At 42.8% G+C, this 23,413-nt stretch overlaps 1 protein-coding gene across 7 annotated transcripts in view; it reads right to left on the bottom strand.

Moving 5' to 3' along the window:
- Nucleotides 1-23,413, bottom strand: part of NRXN3 (neurexin 3) — a 1,374,011-nt gene that overhangs the window by 200,377 nt on the left and 1,150,221 nt on the right. The window lies entirely within an intron of this gene.

Raw genomic sequence — 23,413 nt, 5'->3', positions numbered from 1 at the left:
GTTGGAGGGAAGACAGAATGTGAGAGACTGAGGCATAGGAATGGGTGAATTAGTTCATATAAATAAGAATCAGCCAGAACCTTTGTCCAAAATTCAGACAGATAAATACTATGAACTGGTTTGAATCCACCCAAGCTCAGATGTAACTGAAAGTTATTACCATTCAGTTACAGTAGCCTAAATGGGTTTGGCATTTCATACTAGTGGACAGGTATGAACTTCACAAAATCACCACCATATTTAGAACTGAGAGATCCCCAAGAATGGACCACAGAGACTAAACTCCCTCTTCCCCAGTAGCAGTGGAGTCCTCTGGGGAAGGATTGAGAACTGGGGGTGGGGGATGCAATAGCTACCCAGGCTGGATCTCTTCTGTGGATGTAGAAAAGATTTCAGTCCCCGGAGCTGTTAAATCAGCAAGTTTCATTAATACAAAGTTCAGTGGGTTTTTTTAATGGTATTTTAAAGTTACCATTGGTTACACTGGGGCCTTTTGACCTTTACAATAACCTGTTAAATGCGTTTGTTTTAATTAAGCTAATAGCTGAACTGTGAGAGTGCTTAGAGTTTTGTTTTGTTAACTTCATTGAGTGTTTTGTTTAAAAAAACAAACCCAAACAGCTTGGCCTGGCTACACAATATAAGGGGCTTTATGAACAGGATTGGATTGCCAGCTTGGACCCAGATCTGCACAACCTGCTGCTAATGCTGAACAGGTTCTGTGCACATAGGCCTTGATTTTCTGAACTGCTGAGCACCCACAATTCCAGCTAAACTCAGTGAGAGCTGCAGGCACTCAGCATGTCTGAAAATCAGTTCCCTTTGTCCGATTCTGCTGTCCCAAGATGGTACAGACAAAACTCCCATTGATTTCAAAAGGAGTTTTATCTGCATGATTGAGCCCAGAGTTTCCTGTGGGGAAGGGGCTGGTGTGAGAGTTCTGTGAGCTCTTCCCGACCCCCCCTCACCCGCTATCTGGAAGAGAAATTACACTGGTTGTCATTCCAAAGTGATACAGGGAGGGTTGCGTCTATTAAAGCTTTATGTGGCAAAGTCAAGGATCAAAGTCATTACTTATATAGCATCGAATTATTACATGAGAGACAAGCGAAATACTACAACCATCTATAGTTAGGGTTACCATACGTCTGGATTTTCCCGGACATGTCCGGCTTTTGGGGGCTCAAATCCCCGTCCGGGGGGAAATCCCCCAAAAGCCGGGCATGTCCGGGAAAATCGGGAGGGAGGGCTGGGCCGGGGTCGCGGGGCCGGGCGCGCGGTGCCGGGCCGGGAGCCGGGCCGGGGCCATGGGGTCGGGCCGCCGAGGGGGTGCGCGGGGCCAGGGGGTCGGGCCGGGAGCCGGGCCGCCGGGGGGGTGCGCTGGGCCGCGGGGCCGGGAGCCAGGGGGTCGGGCCGGGAGCCGGGCCGCCGGGGGGGTGCGCGGGGCAGCGGGGCCGGGAGGTCGGGCCGGGAGCCGGGCCGCCAGGGGGTGCGTTGGGCCGCGGGGCCGGGAGCCGGGGAGTCGGGCCGGGAGCCGGGCCGCCGGGGGGGTGCGTTGGGCCGCGGGGCCGGGAGCCGGGGGGTCGGGCCGGGAGCTGGGCCGCCGGGGGGGGTGCGTTGGGCCGCGGGGCCGGGAGCCGGGGGGTCGGGCCGGGAGCCGGGCCGCCGGGGGGGTGCGCTGGGCCGCGGGGCCGGGATCCGGGGGGTGCGCTGGGCCGCCGGGGCCGGGATCCGGGGGGTGCGCTGGGCCGCCGGGGCCGGGATCCGGGGGGTGCGCTGGGCCGCCGGGGCCGGGAGCTGGGGGGTGCGCTGGGCCGTCGGGGCCGGGAGCCGGGGGGTGCGCTGGGCCGCCAGGGGCCGGCTGGCAGTGCTGGGCGGGCCGGGGGTGGTCGGCCGGGGGCCAGGGCCGGCACCCCAGGGCCCGAGCCGACCCAGGCTGGAGCCGCTGGGGGGGCCAGCCTAGGCCGCACCTCCTCCCCCCACACCCCCCCTTACCTGCCCAGGCTTCCCGCAAATTAAATGTTCGCGGGAAGCAGGGGAGGGGGCGGAGACTTTGGGGAGGGGGCGGAGTTGGGGCGGGGGAGGGGGCGGGGCTGGGGGCGGGGCCAGGGCCCCGTGGAGTGTCCTCCTTTTGGAGGCACAAAATATGGTAACCCTATCTATAGTTATCTAGTTTTACAGCTTCAAGGGAAGTAGAAAGGGGTGGGAGCTAGAGACTACCATAGTTAGAGGGATAAGGGAACTTCTGTATGAAGAAAGACTGAAAAGACTGGGCCTGTTTAGACAGAAAAAGAGAAGAAGAAATGACATTGTGAAGATATAAAAATAATGAATGATATGGAGAAGGCACATCAAGCACTCCTATTTACCCTTTCAGGTGAAATCCAGTGAAATTGGGCCACAAATATAAAACTTAAACATATACTTTGTAAAAACACACATCACGGTTAACCTGCAGAACTCTTTGACACAAGATACTATTGAAAGTCAGAAACGTAACAGGATTCATGGTGGGATTAGACATTTATATGAATAATGAGAATGGCCAAAGATGCGATTTTCCTTTTAAAATGGGGATATAAACCCTCATGTTTCAGAGTATAAAACAACTACTAATTGAGGGGGCCTAGGAAGAAACTTTTCTTATGGACAGGTTACACCATAACACATAACTGTTCAAAATGGGGCTTCTTATAATTCTCTGGAAGCATCTGGTGTTGGCCCATGTGAAATAGAGAATACTGGACTAGATGGTCCACTGTTCTTGTCTCACATGGCTATTTCTATATCCCAGTGTAATATATTATTGTTATTTGTACTGTGGTGGTAACTAGAAGTCAGAGTCAGGGATCAGGGCCTCATTGTTACACATTGTACACTCAGGGTACAGTGTTCAAGAACAAAGCCTAAATATCTTTGCCAAAATTGACTTGATAAAAGTTTATCAAGTGGTACTGCCTCTCTCGATAGTTATAGCTTTGAGGAAACACTTTTACTTAAATGGGAAAACAAATGAACAGCTTCTCTCATCCTCTCTCTTTGCAAATACCACATCTCCCTTACCCAGGGGGTTTATCACAGCTTAAGGAAGCTGTTGTTGTTGTTTTTTCGGTTGGATCCACTTGTTAAAATATTGGCAGCACATCACTGCATTCTGCACATCAGGGAAGGAGAGAGATTGCTATGGGTTACTTTGATATGGTCTTTCATCTGTTTCTGTAGAGAGGGATCATGGTCTAGTAGTCACTGAATCATGGGATTATGAGTCAGGTGATCCTTGTGTTATGCCCGTATGGCAATAGATTTGCTGTGTAACCTGCACTGAGCTACATAATATATCTGCCTTAATTTCTCCCTCTTTAAATCAGGGATAATGATACTCCCATTAAGTGTTTGTAATCCACTTTGAGATCCCTGGATGAAATGGGCTGGACAAATGCAAACTTCACCCAAGGTATTGTCACCTTCCTACTGAAAGGATCACAGATCTGTTTGCAGCTCCAGCCAGTGCCTGGCGGCAGAGTATCTAGTTCTGTGGCTCAGTCCACCCATTCTGTCAGCAGCTGATACCAGAGGACACATATAATCATCACATTTATCGTGACGGCAATGGCGATGATGATACTGTGCAGGCTAATGAAAGCAAAGTGCACATGTCACTTTCTGGGATACTTGGTGATCAGGCAACACTGTCTGCAAGCTGTCTCTGCCCACAATGCAGCCTGTAATTTAGTTAACAAAACGAGCCATTTCAAGGATCAGTCAGTTTACTGGCTTCCTTTATCTGTTCATTTTTGGTGCCTGTCATAAATATAGCAAGTCCCACAGAGGGGCCTTGTAAGATGGAAGGGAGGGAAGAACCAGACTGGAAAAAATAGGCACCCTTCTTCCTATCTAAGCTGTCTAGCAATGCTTCTTATTGTGTTACTGCAGCTTCTGCCTCATCTTGTCTCTGAAATGCTGCTCATCACTAGAACCAAACACAAACTAAGACATTGAAGATATTTTACAGTTCTCATTTCTCCCTTCCAGATCTGCCTTTGCACTTCTGGATCTCTAGTGGCTAGATAAAGAAAAGAAGGTTTCATGTGGTATTTGTGGCCTGACCAAAAGTAGCAGGAATCCCAGTATAAAGCTTGTACTCACTGTACATCCTGCCTGTGTTTTCAGAGCCAAGGGGGCCCCACAGTTTGGGCATGGTTTGTTTGGCTGAACATCTGAACGCTCACAGATCAATGGCGTTACAGTGCAGAACTGCAATTTTGAACCACGCTCACTCCAAACAATGGTCCAAATCCTTAATTTTGACTCAGTTTTCACTCAATCCTCGAAAAACTCATGCTACTGCTACATTATTCTTCCTGTACGTCAGCCTCCATTTATACCACTGCTGTCTCTGTCAAACCGGCTTTATCTCTGAGTATGTAGGGATATGGACATTATAATGAGGAAGTAGGGGGGACGTTTTTGTTTTGCCCTGAAGGGCTTCAGAGTACTGGTATAAGAGCCCTAATTAATGGTTGGAGATGCTACTGCAGGCTTGCCCTTGTCATGAAGCACTGTTTATGAGGGGAAGGCAGGCATCTGCATATAGACGCCTCAGATTGAAAATACTCTCCAGCTGATTTTAAGTGTCTGGAGCCACGACCTAATCACACAGAATGCCCATTAGCTTTTTTCTTTAAAAAAATGTTAATCTAGAGAGAAAAGAAAATTTAACCATCTCTGATATGAGACTCAAATCAGGGTACTGGACAAGAAAACATACACAGCTGAAATCACATACAATCTGGCCTGACTTTTCCCATCTACACAATAGGGATAATAATACTTAACTACCTCACAGAGATATCATGAGGCTTAATCCATTAATATTTGTGAAGTGCTTTGAGATTGTCAGATGGAAGTGCAAAATATTAATATAGATTATCCATAGAACAAAATGGTCACTACATGTGGTGAACAGTAAAACTTAATTACGCTGTATCTGGTAAGAACTTACAGAGTTAAGAATGAAGTGGCAGAGCTGCTAACAAACACATGCAGTCTTTCATTCAAATCAGCTACTACAGTATAACAAATATGGTAGCTGGTCTTTTAAAAAGGAACCAGCAGTGATCTTGGGAATTACAGACCAGTGAGCCTTACTTCCATCCCAGATAAATTGACTGAAATAAGTAATTAAAGTGTTTAGATAATATGATATGGCAGCAACAAACCAACATTGCTTATGGAAAAGAAAACTGTGCCTCTCTAATCTACTAGTATTGAGTGTGTCAACAAAAAGTAGATAAAGGAAAACAGGCTTATGTAATTGAGCTGGAATTTCAAAAGGCCTTTTAAAAAAAGCCATGAAAAGAGGCTATTATGGAAATTAAATGGTCATTAGGTGTGAGACAAAGTGTTATGGAAACAAAACGTAGGAATAAATGGTTGCTTTTTCAACATGGCAGAAGGTGAACAATGGAGTGCCCCAAGATTCTGTACTAGGAGCTGTGTTTAACATATTTAGCAGTGCTCTGGAAAAATGGGTGAATAACGAGGTGGCAATATTTGCAGATGGCATACAATTATTTATGTTATTATTTAAGAGGAGCCTTACAAAGCTGGGGAGCACAATGGCAGATGAAATTCACTGTTGACAAATACAAAGAAATGCACATTAGAAAGAATAATAACTTCATATACATGCTGCCAGGTTCTAAATTATCTGGAATCACTCAGGGAAGAGACCTGGATGCATAACTCTCAAACTGTCAAGGCTTAAAGGTGAAACACACATTTTGCATGACAAAGACCTAAAATAAGGGACCCACAAAAATCATTCATACAGGAAACTTAAAACACTGTGGGATTTATTTTATTTATTTATTTTTAACTGCAAATAGCTGTTTCTGTAACCTCTCTTCTATATTCCTGCATTTCTGATGTAAATACTTTTCAACAATAACATTCAGGAGACAACAAATGCATGTGGAACTTTGGGACTAAAATGACTGATGTCCCTCAAAACAGGGGAAATTTGAAAGATATGCCTGCGTGTCTCTATGGACAGTGTCAGTGTAAACCTCTGTTCCAGTGTGGAGTAGCAGTCAAAAAAGCAAACATTATGTTAAAGTATATAAAGAATGAAATAGAAAATAATACTGCAAATACTAGCAGGCCATTATATTAATCAATGATACGCTCTCACTGGGAATACCATGTCCAGTTGCGTTCACTCTATTTCAAAACTTTTGTAGCAAAAACTGAAGGATGGGGGGAGGTTCCAACGAAGGACAACAAATATGATCAAAGAGATGGTAAAATGTACACCAGGAGGAGAGATTAAAGAGAATGGGGCTGTTTGGTTTAGAGAGGAGATGCAGATGAATGAGGTGGGACAAAATAGATGTAAAAAAATTAGGGATGTCGATTAATTGCAGTTAACTCACGCAATTAACTAAAAAAAAATTAATAGTGATTTAAAAAATTAATCACAATTAATCACATTTTTAATTGCACTGTTAAACAATAGAATGCCAATTAAAATTTATTAAATATTTTGGATCTTTTTCTACATTTTCATATGTATTGTATTCTGTGTTGTAATTGAAATCAAAGTGTATATTATTTTTGTTACAATATTTGCACTGTAAAAATGAGAAACAAAAGAAAAAGTATTTTTCAATTCATCTCATACAAGTCCTGTAGTGCAATCTCCTTGTCATGAAAGTGCAACGTAGAAATGTAGATATTTTGTTACATAACTGCACTCAAAAACAAAACAATGTAAAACTTCAGAGCCTATAAGTCCACTCAGTCCAGTCAAACAAGTTTGTTTACATTTACAGGAGATAATGCTGCCCTCTTCTTATTTACTGTGTCACCAGAAAGTAAGAACAGGCATTTGCATGGCACTTTTGTAGCCGGCATTGCAAGGTATTTACGTGCCAGATATGCTAAACATTCGTATGCCCCTTCATGCTTCGGTCACCATTCCAGAGGACGTGCTTCCGTGCCGATTACACTCGTTAAAAAAATAATGGGTTAATTAAATTTGTGACTGAACTCCTTGGGAGAGAACTGTATGTCCCCTGCTCTGTTTTACCCACATTCTGCCATATATTTCATGTTATAGCAGTTTTGGATGATGACCCAGCACATGTTGTTCATTTTAAGAACACATTCACTGCAAATTTGACAAAACGCAAAGAAGATACCAATGTGAGATTTCTAAAGATAGGAACAGCACTCGACCCAAGGTTTAAGAATCTGAAGTGTCTTCCAAAATCTGAGAGGGACGAGGTGTGGAGCATGCTTTCAGAAGTCTTAAAAGAGCAACACTCTGATGCGGAAACTACAGAACCCGAACCACAAAAAAAGAGAAAAATCAACGTTCTGCTCATGGCATCTAACTCAGAAAATGAAACTGAACATGCATCGGGCCTTACTGCTTTGGATTGTTATCGAGCAGAACCCGTCATCAACATGTCCCCTGGAATGGTGGTTGAAGCATGAAGGGACATATGAATCTTTAGCGCATCTGGCACGTAAATATCTTGTGATGCCAGCTATAACAGTCCCATGAGAAAATCTGTTCTCACTTTCAGGTGACATTGTAAGCAAGAAGCAGGAGGCATTATCTACTGCAAATGTAAACAAACTTGTTTGTCTGAGCAATTGGCTGAACAAGAAGTAGGATTGAGTGGACTTGCAGGCTCTAAAATTTTATATTGTTTTATTTTTAATGCAGTTTTTTGTACATAATTCTCCTTTTTAAGTTCAACATTCATGATAAAGAGATTGTACTACAGTTCTTGTAGTAGGTGAATTGAAAAATATTATTTCTTTTGTTTTTTTACAGTGCAAATACTTGTAATAAAAAAATAAAGTGAGCACTGTATACTTTGTATTCTGTGTTGTAATTGAAATCGATATATTTGAAAATGTACAAAACATCCAAAAATATTTAAATAAAAGTTAATAATAGAATACCAGTGCAATTAATTGCGATTAAATTTTGTAATTGTGCGATTAATTGCGATTAATTTTTGTAATCGCTTGACAGCCCTAAAACAAAAATAATGAATGGTCTAGAGAAGGTAAATTATGGGCTCCTGATTACACTTGCTTCTAATACAAGAACAAGCCAACATGCAATGAAACCGAAAGGCAATGAATTTACAAAATGATGAAAGGAAATACTTTTTTTTTTTTTTTTACAACTCATAATTAATCTGCGGAATACACAGCCACAATATGATTTGGACCTCCCTTGTTCAAATGATGATCAGGCATTTATGTGCATAATGAAAACATTCAGAGTTCTATTTGATGACTTTACAAGGGATATAGACGGTCATGCTCCAGGGCATAGATCAACCATTACCTGATTGGAATTAGGGAGAAACTTCCCCTCTAACGAGGTTATTTCATAATTGTATATTAAGAAGCTTCCTGCCCCTTTAATTGGAGCATCTGGTACTGGCCACTGTCAGAGAATGGATACTGGAGTGGCTGGACCACTGGTCATTCCTATTTTACAGTCCAATTTTGCCTTTGGTAGTTTTCCCTCAGGATGTACATAGACTAAGCGCACATTCCATCACATTTTTGTTTTCTTTATATCCAAGGAAGTAATTTTCAAATTAATCACTTGTCCTCTCCATCCTGTAGCCTTTCATACAGCAGCTAGCCTCTCGTGGATTGATAAATCATATCAAGTGAAACAAACCCACGCATGAGTCTTCACCAGTCCCGGAAAGATGCTCAAATCACAAGCCAATTGTGTGTATTTTTCTAGGAGCCGCATTCCAAGCAAGGCAAAGGAAAAAAGCTGCCTGGGTTTGTGGGTGAGGAAAACAATGGAGGAGGTTTTCATATTACATTAAGTGCACTGTAGCAACCTGTGAAGCAGAAAGTATCATCAATCACAGGAAGGGAGAGTGTAGGAGGAACCAATGGCTCCTGGAGCATGTTGCCAGAGTATCCGTAGATTAAAAATATATATATAAGGTAACAAGAGGGACTAGTATTTAAGAAATGGAAGCTACAATGATTTTATCTAAAACACACCTCAGAAATCTATGCTGATATAGTAGTCTAAAACGCATACAACCTGTTAGGACAACCATCTCACCTCAGGATGTGATACAATCTAAACAGGTATGGGTCTGCTCAATACATGCACGGCAGAACCCAAAGGAGGGTTCCCTCTGAGGCTATAATGAACATACTGTCCCAGTATGGTGCTGGGGTACTGTGCAACTGAAGGTGCCATCTTTGAGATGAGGGGTAAAACTGAGGTCTCACAAAAGAAGATCACTGGGATGGGAACCCCCTTTCTTTACCACAGCAGCTACCTTCTGTTGCTGTGTGATAACAGTGACCAGGGCCAGCTGGGAAGGTAGATGTACTGCAAGAAATGTACAAATCAAGTCATTGTGAATGTGACAAAAAGAAACTACCAAGTAAGAGAACAAACTTTACAAAGATATGCCTAAGTGATGTTCTATTTGCTACAAAAGACCTGCTCCTTCTCCTCCCAATCCCCATAATCACAATAGAGAAAAGCTCCAGGGCATCAACTGATAAAACCCTAACATTTTCCTGTCCATTTTTACCTTGGAAATGAAATACATGGGGGCTTGAAAATATAGCTGTCTTGTGTAGGTGTGATTTTGGGCGATTGTGCATGGGGGGTGAATGTGGGAGCAAGGGTATGTAAGAAGTGTGGCATTTGACATCCTCCCATGTTGCACTGAGAGGAAAGGACAGTGACAGGTGAGCTACTGCCCTGTCCCTCCTCCAAATAACTCTCAATTAATGTATCATATGAAGACATTTCACATTTACTCCTTAAGATCAGCCTGACAGTTTACCAGCTGTTTCTGTGCTATTTCTGCCATGATGGCATGAGTAATCCAAAGTGCCTTCTCACTTACTCTGCAAGCAGTGCTATTGCCTGCTGTTCATTTCTCAAAGTCTGTTCCCTGAGTGGGGATGTGCCATGTCTTCCTTTTCCCATTCACCTTGCATGCCAAAGGTTTGTGATAGCATGAGAAGCACAATTAGTTGAATCTCATTTTGGAAGCATTCCTACCATGAAGTTGACCTCCCTCTTCTAATCTCTTCCATAAGCGACTGAACAAAAGATACATTGTTTGCATCTCAGTACTATTCTCTCTCTCTGGATTTTGAAATCATGACCCATGAGGATGGGATTCACCAGTGCTGGTCTATCCCAATCTGATAGGTCAAAGCACCATCCAGCTGGTCTCCTGGACAGGGCACAAGAAGATGGTCTTTTCATGATGATGATGGTAATGATGAATTGTTCAGAAAGCTTCTGAAATATTAATGCACTTGGTTAGTGTTTTTGGGACATAAAGAAGTTTTGCCTCAGGCTAGACAAGCATACCCACTTTAACTTCCTCTTTGATTAAACATTTTGTCAGCAACATGTAGGCACTTAGGTTAAACAAATTATCAAATTAACAAAGGGGAGGATGGGAATGTCACCCCTTTTCATTCCATCCCTGTAGACACAGGTCAAAAGATTACTGACACAACTTAACTTTTCATGTCCTCGAGATATGATGGCTACACTTAGATCAGGAACCAGCCCATGTGGCCTGGACAGAGAAAAGCCTTGCAAAGAGTATTTTGCTATTGCTAGACTGAGGGCCTGCATGCACTTTGCATGCCATCTTATAGGCCTATTTTTGTGCATGGGTTTACAGGAAGTGCAAAAGTAGTTTAGGTATAGGCACTTGCGAGTAGGTCTAGAACAGTCAATTAGGCAAACATTTACAGGAAATGGGCAGTCACTCACTGTAAGGGCACACCCAAAATGTATATAGGCATTGGGGTAAATTTACATAAGTGACTTAGAAGCCTAAATCCTATTTTTGAAAAGTGACTTAGGTGCCAAAATTGACTTAGAGGATCTGGGCTTTAGTCTCCAAAATGCCTAAGTCACTTTTCAAAATAAGGCTGAGGCTCTTAAGGCATTGGGATGCTTTTGAAAATTTTAGGCCTGGTCTGTTTAATTGGAAATCAACCCTCAAAAGTAAACAACAACAGGAATTCAGGTTTCAGAAGCCTAGACACTACTGTGACAGACATAGCATTTTCCTGCATATCCTTGGGAGGCCTTCTTGAGTTTAAGTTAAAATATCTTGGGGTTCACTGTATGAAATGGGGTTGTATGTAACCTCTCCAGGGGGAAGATGCCATTTGAGGCCTAGCAGTTCAAAGGCCTGTATTGAAAATGTGTCAGACAAGAATGGACTTTTGGGACAAAAAGTGAAGTGGCTTTCCGGGGGAATAGTGAAGGAGAGCCTAACGCAAATTCCCCACTTCGGTTATCCAAACCCTCCACTTTTTGAAACTACACCCTGAGAGTGGGTCCTTGTCTGCTGATTACCTGCTCCAGAAAAACGGATATCCAAGGCTTAAGCTGTATAAAGAAATGGCTGAACCGTGCAGCCGGGGTTTGATTCTGAATCTGAGTCACTTATGAACTTCCAGCCACAGGAAAAACCCAGTGGTTGGTTTTGAAGCATTGACACCTACCAGAGCTTAAGGTTGGAGCTGGAGGTGACCTCTGGTAAGCTTTTTAGAACTGTGCATTTTTAGTATGTTCTCTCTGTAGTGCTTTCATCTTAAGAACATGTTTGCTTAGCAGGAGCTTTATGGTCACTCACACCTGCAGAGAACACACTCAGAGAGCCTTCAGAGAGAAAGCAAAGCACAGGCACTGGCCAGTTTAGGCAGTCTGACTTGCTGGGGACATCAAATATCACCGTAACCCAGGTATCTAAGCAGCCTTAAAACCCCGATCAGGAGGGAGAGAGATGTGGGTCTCTGCCCAAGCGTGGTGATGGCTGGGAGTTGAAAATCTTTAAGTGGCTGTCCTTGAGCGACCACCGAGGCGGAATACAGATGCAGTTGCCCTGAAACTGTGACAATTGGCACCAATTAAAATGCTTAAGATGATTAGGTACATAATGTCACAGCAGCATAGCATTAGGAAAAAATGTGATGCTTACTCTATGGTACATTTTTATCACTAATGTAACCACCTCACCTAGGGACAGCATGGTGCATTTCTGAGTATATAAAATTGTTTTTGTCTTATTAACTGAAGGGTCTGGGTTTTGTTAGTTTGTTAGTTTTAAATCTTCATATACTTAGTAATGTAATTTGCAAAATATAGGAACCTTTTAGAATGGAAAGCAGCTAGCCAATTCCCTTTTGAGAGGCATATCTTGGTTATGAAGGAAGGGCCATGAATGGCGAGGAATAGTTAAGAAAAAAAGCTAGGTAAGAGAACAGAGTATTTAAAAGAACAGGAGTACTTGTGGCACCTTAGAGACTAACAAATTTATTAGAGCATAAGCTTTCGTGGACTACAGCCCACTTCTTCGGATGCATATAGAGTGAAACATATATTGAGGAGATATATATACACACATACAGAGAGCATGAACAGGTGGGAGTTGTCTTACCAACTCTGAGAGGCCAATTAAGTAAGAGAAAAAAAACGATATGCCTCTGAAGAAGTGGGCTGTAGTCCACGAAAACTTATGCTCTAATAAATTTGTTAGTCTCTAAGGTGCCACAAGTACTCCTGTTCTTTTTGCGGATACAGACTAACACGGCTGCTACTCTGAAACCTGTCAGAGTATTTAAAGAGGGAGTTTAGCACCCTGTAAGCATTAAGGGACCACAGGTGACTATTCCTTTAAAAATACATCTCATAAAAGCAGTAGCCAAAATCCCTATAGCTTCAAAGGATAGAACTTTAATGTTTTTAACACAATTGAGGAAAATAATTAGAATAAGAAATTACTAACTAGGACTTGAGTCAGTCCTTGTAGGTGTTGGTTATCCAGCCTGGGTTATAGTCTGTCATCCCAGGTCTGGGAGAAGTTACATTTACTATCAGAATCACTAGCTGGAAGGACACTTGAAGAACAGAATGACACATTTACCCCAAATTCTCTTCCGTATCTTGTGGCCTAACACCTGCCATGTCCCATTACATCAGCCTGATGTGAGTTAGGATAACAGGATGCATGCAGTGCTATTCAACATGAAGCTTTTTTAGAGTATTTTTATATCGTCTGTGTCATTATTGCTGAGGTAATCATGTATGTGCAGGTACAAGCTCTGTGGGATTACTTTGCCCTTCTGGCAAACCATGTGCGCATATCCTGGAGTAGAAAGCCAGGCTTCCAATGTGTTTGCCAATGTCACACAACTGGCCTTTTGAAATGCTACAAAAGAGAGACAGAGCGTAAAGAAGGACGGCAGTGCTTGCCAAATGGCATCTCCTGTCACATACTTGACATACACTGGTCTGGATAGTCACTGGAGCTGCAGAAGCCAAAAGCTATTAAAGGGATAGAAACAGGCATTTGGTTGCCCCACCCACCCAGATGGAGGGAAAAGAGAACAGCTTATTGGTAATGGCCTTCAGAGGAGAAGGGATACAAAGAAGACGGTAAAACATGGCAAAATCTAATAGCAAATGATCATTTCTTTTTTGCAGCAGCTATTTCCCTCCCTCTCTTTTAGTATCTAATCCATACAAGAATCTATTCCTGGGTGCACTTTACAAATAAGCCAGTAAGAACTCAACAACGCGGGAAAGTACTGTCATTAAAAAGGCCGTTCATATCTCTGTAGTTGTAATTATATAATCTAACACGCTTGCTAGTTGATGCTTCACCACAGAAGAGGAATGGGGCTCGGGGTTCAAAACCTGCATTGTGTCTATTACCACCATTCTCTGTGCCTGTTGATTTGCTTGTGGAACTGGGGAGATTTTTCTTTTCTAGGGACCCTGAGAACAAGCTGTTTTATCATTATTTATATTACAGTAGTATCTACTGACTGATGTGTGGCCCCATTGTGCTTGACACTATACAGAGTAATAGGACAAGCAAGTGGTTGTAGAAAAAAGGCTACATTATACAATCAGTGTGAACAATGTGATGGGCTTCAAGTGGCAAGTAAGTGCCATGATTTTTTTCAGGGGTAGGGTTTTGTTAGGCAGGGATTGGCTAAACAGAAAGATAAGGAAAGGAAGAGGAGACACAGGAGGGAGGGGTTGAGGGGGGACAGGGCAGAGAAAGAAGAGGGAGGGAAGGAAAAGGAAGCAGGGAGAACAGATGAAGTGAGGCTGAGGTGAAGAATCTGTGAGAGAGGGAACGGAAGAGGGTTGAAGCAAACAGGCAATCACCAATGCTGTAGGAAAATCCAGTATTTTCTCTCTATGTATCAATTTCCTGAAGAAATGAAGATGTGGAATACAATGAGATGAATCGGCTGGTCAAGTCTCCTCTGATGAGAGGGGATGTCTTGTGCGTGACTTCTATTTGGGAGTACTGATGTACTGCCACAAGCATGCTACAAGCGTGGGGAATTTATACAGAAGATAACACATTGGATGCATGTGTAGCCAAGCCAGCTAAATGGAGGAGCAAACAACATTTGGAGCAAAATGTGTTTAAGCAATGCCAGGGCTAGGAATTAACTTATCACCATGAAATCAGCCTGTTCTGGAAAACATGAGCTTGGGAAAGTGGACTAATGAGAAACTGCAGGGTGGAATTTAGGGTGCCAGAGTATAATTAGCCAGATATGAATTAGGACAAAATACATGGGCTAGCACACCTCCTGCCACGAAAAGTGCCCTGGGATATTTAAAGATCACAAGCAGTCAGGACATCAGTTTTATTTCCTGTCCTAAAGTCGGCACCTCCAGAAGCAAAATGTCCCTTACCACCATGCTGGGGCAGTGGTTCAGTACTGATGCTGGCTAAGTGCTTACTACTCTGGTATCAACACCACTTCCTGCAACACCTAATTTAGTCCTTGCAGTTGTCCCATTCAAACTTCCTGTAGTTTATGAGATGTAACACAATCACAGCCAGAGGTGAAATGGTTTCAGGTGTTTGTAGCAAAAGTGAAATGTACTTGGGCCCATGTTTTCCCATGTTCCCTTTCTTAGTGCTGGAAATGTTTCTGCTTGAGTAAGACCTGTAATAGAGAAGTAAAAGTCATGATCCTATTACATTAGTATGATGTCAAATCCAGGCTGATTGATTTCATGGCAGGATTAAAGTGAAGGAGTCAGGGATGGAGTCGATGCAAATAGCTACAGTAGTTTAATTAGCAAAGGGTCGCTGTGAAATGTAAATGACTGGAAAGCTTCCTCCCCTGAAACTGTGTAAGCACATGCAGCCTGAGCAGAATGCCATCACGACAGCTCCAGAAAACTCACCAGGGCCAGGTTCTCTGGACACATGGAGAAACCTATGCTGAGCGAGGTTTAATGGTCATCATGCTGAGATCATCCTGCTTCCTTAGGAGGCTCTGCGTGGCCTCACACTGCTTTAATTACAAGTCCTTCTGAGCCACTCTCCCCACGGTGTACATTGCAACCTTGTTCTGAAACAGAACAGGTGATGGTTCCACTAACCAATGTCCTGTGCTTCTTTTGCCCCTTACCTACGGAGCTTGCTTTCTGCTTAGATTAGGACTCTAGTCAAGCATAAATCAGAGCTGAAAACTCACCAACAATGCTTTTTTAAAATTCATTTTAGATAGAGGTATTTTCCTTTTCATCTTTCTGGCAGTGGTGGATGAAAGAGAAGGTGGCATGTTGAAAGCATGGCAGTGACGTCTGATTGATTAATCACACTGCTTAAATTATTAAATTGGGGTAGTGGCTGCAGAGTGAAAATGTAGAGAGAAAAAGGGCATCTATTTTCAGGAAAGCGGTTAATGTCTAAATCAGATCATCCATCTCTTTATGGCGACAGAGATAACAGAGCAAGCTCTCACTGTGTGCACAAGGCAGATGTTGGATTTTGAAAGTCTATGAGAGAGGTGTAAAATGCTAGCAGCCAACGCTGTGGACTCTAAACACCGTGTGTGTGTGTGTGTGTGTGTGTGTGTACATGGATTATTGCACTACCACTGAAACGAAGCCACTTCTTGGGTGGACCACTATAGCAATTTAATGACACGTGGCAATGTTAAACATTAGTTTAAGACCGCAAGTGAAAAAGAACTTTTATCCTACCAAATCTTCAAGGGCAATTTGTGGAAGCACAATACAGTCACTCACAATGGAATATGGCCAGTATACAAGGTTACGCACACCTTCGTCCATGGGATGTTTTAACAACTACAAACAGTCTATTCCTCATTGTTATGGGCTAGGCAAGAAGGGACCTCTTGCAGAACAGCATTTCCAAGCATTACATCACTGCATTTTCTCAGCAGCAAATCAGAAGAGTGCTACCTACTGAGCCACAATCTTACTTCCTCCACTACTTTGGTTTTCCTTGGAGATCTGCCACAGAAGTGCTGAACAGACCAAACCTTGCTTAGTCTGTAAGAGCTAACAAGATCACAGCATGACATGGCATGACTGTCGACTCAACTATATCTTAATACAATATAAATAGGGGGAAAGAAAAGAAATAATCTCATTCAGTACAGCACATACAGAATCAATGCAAGCAGCTGACTGAATAATTAATCAACTAACAGCAACAGGCCTGATTCTTCAACAACTTCCTTGAGCATTACAGAGACAAAACAGTTATAAGGGACCAGCCTCCTTCCCCCTCCAATGGCTCTCTCACCTTATTATCATCCTCAGACTCCAAACCCCATTTTCCCTTATTCCGTTTGAGAGATTTCTCCAGTGGTATGTACTGTACATATAGAACTGATATAGTGGTACAGTCCAATGGCCCATCTAGCCTAATATTCTGTTTGCAACAACTGAATATTTCAGATTATTCAGAGGAAGGTGTGATATCCCCAGTGCACTTATTGGTGTGATATTATACCACAGTTGCTTACTGACCTCAGCTGCTGATGTTTTATGCTCTGAAGCATAAAGATTGACAGCCCTGGTAGGTATTTATCTACACTGTTGTAGCTGCAGTATATAGATACAGTGTCTAGTCCATTGTGGACATTTACAGATTTTTAATCCAATAATCTCCTGCAGCAGTGAGTTCCACAGATCAAATGTGTTTTGTGGAAATAATGTATTACAGTAGAAGTGCTGGGAGCATGGGAATGGGAGTCAAGAGACAAGAGTTTTAGTCCCAACTCTGCCAGGGGCTTGCTTTGCCACCTTGAGCAAATCTCTTAATTGCCTTGTGCCTCACTTTCTCCATCTGTAAAACAGGTATTATAATGCTCACCCAGCTCTGTAGTGTTTCAAGGTGCTTGGATTAAAAGTGCCAAGTATTATTATCTTTTCCTTTATTCGTTTTTAATGTTTTTCTGCTTTTTCATTTAGCGCCTGCTCATTTGGTTTTGATCACAGCCAGTATCAAAATCTGAACCTTAAAAGGTATGACTGCTGCTTGCAGGACCCCTCTAGAACCACTTCCCTTGAAATGTCTTTGAAAAGGAGAGCAAACTTTTGTTAAGCCTTCTCCTTTTACTTACCCCTTTCTGAATTTGAAACCTGACACCCTCCTCTCAGATTATCAGCAACCCTCGCCCTCCTTATAACCAGTAACTAACACACACACACACACACACACACACAGACTTCCTACCTGTTTGAAACTTTAACATATCTTCCTAACTTGTGCCTCTAATTAACTTTCAGTCCTCAACCACAGCTGCTATGATTCATATATACCCTGCGACGTTCAGTGCTAATTAACCAGGGCTTTTTAAATTCTCCAAGCCAGGGTGGTGGGAATAGAGTGGGGTGTACATGAAGCACTAGGATTTCTCACAGTAAGTTGTGGGGTGTTCAGTTGCCTCTCTGGGAGGCAGCTCTGTTACAGCAGGAATCCAGACAAGTAGGAAAGAGGAGGTGGAGAACTGGAAACAAGCATAGAAAAACCCACACACTGTATTATTCATAAGCAAATATGTAATTACGCTGTCTCTCTTCCCTCAGTTCAGGATTTGTACTTTCAAAGAAAGACAGACAGAAGTGTGTCAGGATGTTGCTTTGTGTTGTGTAAGTTTCATTTTCCCTTTTTAAAATATGACAGTCTCACAGGAATGAAAGGGGGACAAACTGAGCAGAATAGAATAGGGCTCACTCAGCTGGAAGGCTCCCAAATGTGGTACTGAGAAGCCACAAAGTTTGGACTTCTATGAATCATAGGACTGGAAAGGACCTTGATAGGTCATCTAGTCCAGTCCCCTGCACTCATGGCAAGACTAACCCTCTTGGATTTGCAAAACTGGGCTGGAAATCTAATGAAGAAGCGATTCAGCACTTCTAATAAGGAATTACTGGGTGAAATCATATGTCCTGTGTGATGCAGGAGGTCCCACGAGATGATCATAATGATCCCTTCTGGCCTTAAAATCTATTAAGAAATTATCAGAAGATATGGCTGGTGAGATGACGGCATCTGGGAGACTTAGGGAGTTAACCAGCTGGTGAGTATTTCTGAGGCATTATTGCTGCTGATTAACTTTGGAGGGCAAAAGAGGAGCACTTTTTGTGCTGAGAACCTGCCTTCGAGTTTGGTAGGACTCTAGCTTGTGGGTGGTGGTTGCTTGTTTTGAAATCTGGCTTGGTTGCTGACTGTCTAGGATAAATTGCCCTGCAGTTAGGTGAGTTAGCTCCTATATCCTAGCAAGGCTCTTTGAAGTACAGTTTTTTGTGAATAGGCCAGGGATTAGAGGAGTTGGATAAGAGAGGTTGAGTCACCCATTCCAACTGCAGGTAGGGCCCAGGCTTTAAAAAGGATGCAGGCTCCCAGTGGCTGGTAAGATGAAAGCAGCTGGGAGACTAAGGGGGTTAGTCAGCAGAGTGCACCAGCAGAAGAAGGCAGGGAGGTAGTGTGTTTTGTTTTTTCCCCCCCTCTCTTTTCCTTAACTTGCATGTAGTCTACAAGGAAGAACTCACAATGGGAGAAAAATGGCATTTTCCTCTGTCTCCACCTGTGGGGTCCCTGCCAGACAGAGCTCCTGACTCTGGAGGTTTCCACCCAGGCCCCGAGCTTGACTTGCTAGGAATGTACCAATGAAAGCCAGGCAGAAGGAACCAGCTGAGGTCCATCATCCCTCTGCCCACTGCACCTGCTGCTCATCCACATCAGCACTAATGATACTGCCCGGTACAGTCTGGAGCTGATCAGCAGTGACTACAAGGCTCTGGAAATAAGGATGAAGGAGTCAGGGCACAAGTTGTGTTCTTGTCCATCCTCTCAGTTGAGGGTAAGGGCCCAGGCAGGGACATACGCACACTAGAGATGAATGCCTGGCTGCGCCGATGGTGTTCATGGGAGGGCTTCGGCTTCCTTGACCATGGGATGCTGTTCCAGGAAGAACTGCTGAGATGGGGTCCACCTGACTAGGAAGGGGAAGAGCATCTTAGCACACCAACTTGCCAACCTAGTATAGTGAGGAAGGCTTTAAACTGGGTTCTCAAAGGGGGCAGATGACAAAAGCCCACAGGCAAGCATAAAAAGGGTGATCTTAACAGAAAAGCCTATTGGAAAATTACAGTAGGGTCATGGGAGCAACAAGAGGGAAATCATTGGGGAAATCTGCTCAACATCTTAGATGTCTATACACAAATGCAAGGAGTATGGGGAATAAACAGGAAGAACTTGTATTAGTACATAAGCTAAATTATTACTTAATTAGCATCACAGAGACTTGGTGAGATAAACCTCATGACTGGAATATTGATATAGAGAGGTACAGTTTGTTCAGGATGGACAGGCCCGGAAAAAAGGGAGAAAGTGTTGTATTATACAATCAAGAATATATATACTTGTTCTGAGGTCCAGAAGAGGGGGTGAGAGGCAGACCAGTTGAAAGTCTTGGAAAAATTGTGGTGATATCATGTTGGGGGTCTACTATAAACAACCAAATCAGGAAGAGGAGGTGGATGAGGCATTTTCTAGAACAGAAATAACAGAAACAGCCAGTCGTAATGGGGGACTTTAAATAACCAGATATCTGTTGGAAAAGTAATACAGCAAAACACAAGATTTCCAATACATTATTGGAATGTAATGGGGACAAATTTTTCCTTCAGAAGGTGGAGGAAGTATCCAGGAAACAGCCATTTTAGACTTGATTCTGACCAACAAGGAGATACTGGTTAAAAATCTGAACGTGGAAGTCAATTTAGGTGAAAGTGATCATGAAATGACAGATTTCATGATTCTAAGGAAAAGAAGGAGTGAGAGCAGCAGAATGAAGACAATGGACTTCAAAAAGCAGACTTTAACAAACTCAGATTACAGGTAGGTAAAGAAAATCTAAGGGATAAAGAAGTTCACGAGACCTGGTGATTTCTGAAGGAGACAATAATAAAGGCACAACTGCAAACTATCCCGATCGAAGGAAAGATAGGAAGAACAGTAAGAGGTAAATATGGCTCCATCAGGAGTTCTTTATTGGCCTGAAAAATCAAAAAGGAATCCTACAAAAAGTGGAACCATGGAAAAAATTGCTAAGGAGGCATCCAAAAGAATACCACAAGCATGTAGGGACAAAATTAGAAAGGCTAAGGCACAAAATGAGTTACAAATAGTAAGAGACATAAAAGACAATGAGAAGAGCTTCTTTAAATGCATTAGGAGCAAGAGAAAGATGAAGGAAAGTGTAGGTCTTCTAGTTAGTGGGGAAGGAGAGCTAATAACTGACGACATCAAGAAGACTGAGGTGTTTAATGCCAATTTTGCTTCAGTCTTCCCTATAGAGGTTAAGGTTAAGGATACTCAACATAATTAATATTAACAACAAGAGGGAAGGAACACAGGCCAAACTGAGGAAATAACAGGTTTAAAGTATTTAGATAAGCTTTTATTAGTCACCTAACTTATGTCATACTGATCCTCATAATTATTGTGAGATGCATGTATGCTTGATAGTAAGGAGTTGTGTATATATACACTGGAAAATATGTTTTAAATTCTGAATCAAAGCAGAGTTGACGAGCAGATTCTGACGAGACAAAGGAGGTACATTCACCAGCCTGTCTGTTCACATAAAATAAGCATTGTAAGCCAACACAATGGAAGTCAATTTGCATATGTCAATATGAGGATGGGAAGGCAACATAGGGGCAGCATATCAGGGAATAAACCACGGGGGGTCATTCTGACTTTGAGGACAGAACAATTACTTTGGGGAATATAGAGGGATGGCAAAGAGGACCTAAAAGGATAGCACCTTTTGCATTCCTGAAAGAGGGATCCCAGCCATGATGTTTGGAGATGCTGAGAGACTGCTTTAGGTGAGAAACTTCTTTAGACAAAGGTTTTATCCTGTTAAAGATAAATTTAGACTCTATGAAGCATATTATACCTCTTGTTTTATATGTAACCATTTCTTGTTCCATTAATATCCTTATTCACTATCTCTTAAATCTTAGTCTTTGATAATAAACTTATGATTGTTTTCACTATAAATATATCTCAGTGCTGCGATGTACTGGAGTTGCTCCTCAGCTGAACCAAACAAGCTGGTGTGTGCACTGTTCCTTTGGAGATCACTCACCAGGTTACTTCCGAGAGTGTCCAGAGGATAAGGGCTTCACACTGCAAGGGAATGCTGCAAGAGGGCTCAGGGATTGGGGTGCACCTATGTGCAAGGCAAATTGAGGTCTGGCAGAGCCCTGAGGAGATTGTTTTGGTGGCTAGTGGACTAGTGGTATAAGGGAGCCGACAATAAGTTAAGCAAGAGCAAATCTTCCTCTTGCTGGAGGTAACAAAGTGACTCACTGTCCTGGACACCCTGAGAAAGCATCACAACACGTCACTCACCTCAGCAAAAAAGTCATGAAAAAAGTCAGGATTGTCACAATTAGGGGCAATCCTGACTTCTCATGACTTTTTTGCTGAGGTGAATGACATGTTGTGATGCTTTCTCGGGGTGTCCAGGACAGTGAGTCACTTTGTTACCCGCAGCAAGAGGAACATATCTACTGCCATTATCTGTCCTAGTATCCATAATCCTTATATTAAGTTTTTATACAATAGGCTCATCTTGCTCCTTGACTTGGACTTATAACAGAAATGGGCTACAGCTCCAACACAACTAGCCAGTTCTCTTAATGATCCTTTACAGGTTGTCCCTGGAGGTGTCTTATCTCTAGTTAGTGTTTCACCTCCTGCATGTTTTTCACAACATCCCCTTTTGGTGTCACTCGATATAATGAGGCAGAAAACATCCTTTACAGCAATCAGATAATCATATAGCATATATAGTTTTCATAAATTAAAACTTCTACATCCTCCACAGATGGCACCATCTTTTTAAAATCTTCAGTTAATTAACATTAGACAGCATTTTCTCCACTGGTCTCGTGATTCCTTCAGAGGGAAAAAAAAACAAACAAACAAAAAAAAAAACACCTCACCCTTTTATTTTCCTTGCATTAAATCCATACTGACCTGTCTCATCTCTCATCCTTATGCTGGAATCAGACAACAAGCAAAATCATTCTCTATAAAAAATTGTAATTTTAATCTGCTTCATGGATAAAAATGGCAGTGTATTAAGAATTTTGTTAAGCATGATTTGGCTATGCCATTAGACAATCTATCCATATGAACGGCCATACTGGGTCAGACCAATGGTTCATGTAGCCCAGTGTCCTGTCTTCCAACAGTGGTCAGTGCCAGATGCTTCAGAGAGAATGAACAGAACAGGGAAATTATTGCTTAATCCATCCCCTGTCAGCCAGTCCCAGCATCTGGCAATCAGAAGTTTAGGATGAGGCCTAGATGAGGCAGTAATTGATAACTAATGTCATGTCAGGAAGGCAGAAAGTTATGATGTTAAACAAAGAATGGGACAGATTCACCATAGCTGGTACAAAGAGCTGTGAATTACAATGCCCTGCGCTTGCTTGGATCCACACTCTCCAAGAGAGAGTTACTGTAGTGGAGGGCAGACCCAGGGACTGCAGCTATTCTGCCTCTGGGTATTCCACTAGGGACTGGAGTTTTAAACTGAAGTATTGGCTGTTCATGGGAAGGATGCCATGATTCAGCACATAATTTCTTTGTATGGCTCTTCCTGGCTAGCACTGTACACTTCTGGTGCTGGGCTGGAATGCCAAGGCTCCCCTAGCAGAAGTAATGTTACAGCCACCCCAATATCCTTCCGAGGGAAGGAACAGTAGAATGAGCTACTCAGATACTAGTAACAGAGTTCTGTGGCACCTTTAAGACTAACATCCGACGAAGTGGGCATTCACCCACGAAAGCTTATGCTCCAATACATCTGTTAGTCTTAAAGGTGCCACAGAACTCTGTTGCTTTTTACAGATCCAGACTAACACGGCTACCCTTCTGATACTCAGATACTAGTGACTTCCACCAGGCTCTACATAAGAGAAGCAAGTATAAATGGGGGCTTGCAGGGGACTGGCCCAGTATTTGCAACGTTTCAT

This window comes from Malaclemys terrapin, chromosome 4 (assembly GCF_027887155.1).
Source record: "Malaclemys terrapin pileata isolate rMalTer1 chromosome 4, rMalTer1.hap1, whole genome shotgun sequence".
In the NCBI taxonomy this organism is placed as follows: Eukaryota; Metazoa; Chordata; order Testudines; family Emydidae; genus Malaclemys; species Malaclemys terrapin.
The sequence above is the reverse complement of the archived record's forward strand: the minus strand, read 5'-3'. Positions and strand labels throughout refer to the sequence as shown.